Raw genomic sequence first — 1,862 nt, forward strand, 5'->3', positions numbered from 1 at the left:
ATCTAGATTCATTGCTTGCTTGACTTGGAGATAGTTAATGTTGTTCTCATTTCTCCCTTTTGTATGCTGAAGGAAACTGCTGGGTTCTTTAGGGACGAGTATGTTTTTTTGGACAGTGTCATCAGTACTTGTGGCCTAACAATGTTGTATTGATTGACTGTCCCTATGTAGATCTGAAAATGTCAACTCAGTGCGGAAGTTCTGTGGGCCTCCAGCGGGCTGACCGAGCAAGACAGTTTGCATCAACAATTACAAACTTCTTTTGTAATCACGAAAACCGAAATATCCCGCTTGCTGGGGCTTCTTGAAAAGGTGCAAGGATCTCAGGTGCCGAATCCAGCAACAGGGCAAGAAGTGTCCTGGGTGACCTCGAGATGTTCGTGGGCTTCCGAGAACTGCAAGCCAGCTCTTCTCCAGGGGGGGGTCAGGGTGCACCGGGGGGGGTGCTGCGCTGCAGTTGTGGGCTGACGGGCGGGAGATGTATCAAGGTGGTGGACCCATTCCTGCTCTCTGCCCCTTTAGCTGTTCCTTCTTGCTGGTGAGAGTTCGATTCTCTCATTTGAGCCATTTAATGCTGGGAAGCATCCTGGTGGGATTTGGGATTCTGTGTTCAGGTTCAGTGAAAAAAAAAAAGTCCTGTCTTTCAGAAGGACTATCCACAAGAGAGTCTCATATATGTTACAGATGGTAAGGATTTAATCCTTCACTTGGTAGGTAGGGTACTATTTGCTTGTAAAAATTTGGTATTTATTTAATTTTTTTTTATATAAATAATTAATGACCATTATTTATATATCTAAAAATTATACGTTTATTTATATCTATTGGCATGTTGTGCTGTATATATATATATATATCACTTTATCCAAGGGGAGCCTCTTGGGTATCTCATGGCTTTCAGCATCGTTAAGCGGTTGAGCTGAGGGTACACAGCAGGGCACCGAGAGTCAGGTGGCTTCCTGCCAGCACAACACGCTGGTACCGCACTTTGAAGAACAGATTGCTTTTACAAACAAACCAGGATGGTGGTTTTTGAGATTCAAGGTGAATACAGGGTGAAGGCCCTACACTGACCCTGCAACTTTTCCTTATTAGGATCCGAGTTAAACTCAACGAATTGGAATGAAACATATGTCCCTCGTACTCTTGCATTTTTCTGCAAACTTGTAGATATCCACACAGAGATGCTAGTGAGACTCTAACCCACTACCGCCGTGAAGGCAACTATTCTAATTCTTGAATCTTCCCATTGTGAGTTCTCTCTTCTCCCCTGTAAGTCGAGTAAACAATACTCGGCCGTGTCCGCAATAGTGGGGCTGGTTGGGGGCCCCCGGGGGGGGCTGACGACCCACCGGGTTGAGGAGAACTGAATAGGATCATTACAGAAAGTTGTACCAATGGATAAAAATATCCCGCCAAATCTTTGGATGTTGTAAAAAGCATTTGCTTTGAATTGCGCTCATGTGACAACAAACTCCTGACTATTTTTTTACCTTCCCAGTGATATAGTAAATAGTAGAGAAAGCAAAATAAAATGAAAAAATTATTACCGGGAGACAGGAAAATCATCTACATTCTAAATGGTCTCCTCTACAGGTATACCCTGTTACCTCCTGTCACCCATAAGCTTACTGTCCCCCCACTGTGACACCATGCCCCTTCCTCCCCGTTCCCGCACTGTGACACACCCCGGTGTCAATTTAGGAGCCCAACGCCCGGGTCCCATGCCCTGCATCTGTGACACTGGGCTGCCGAGCCCGGGTTCCCCAGCCCGCTGTCAGCTTACACCAATTCCCGGGTCACCCATCCTCACAAGGTCCTCAACGGGGGGGACAGCTGTGACCCCATAACACCAGGTCCCC

Source organism: Canis lupus, chromosome 16 (genome assembly GCF_011100685.1).
Source record: "Canis lupus familiaris isolate Mischka breed German Shepherd chromosome 16, alternate assembly UU_Cfam_GSD_1.0, whole genome shotgun sequence".
Classification (NCBI taxonomy): domain Eukaryota; kingdom Metazoa; phylum Chordata; class Mammalia; order Carnivora; family Canidae; genus Canis; species Canis lupus.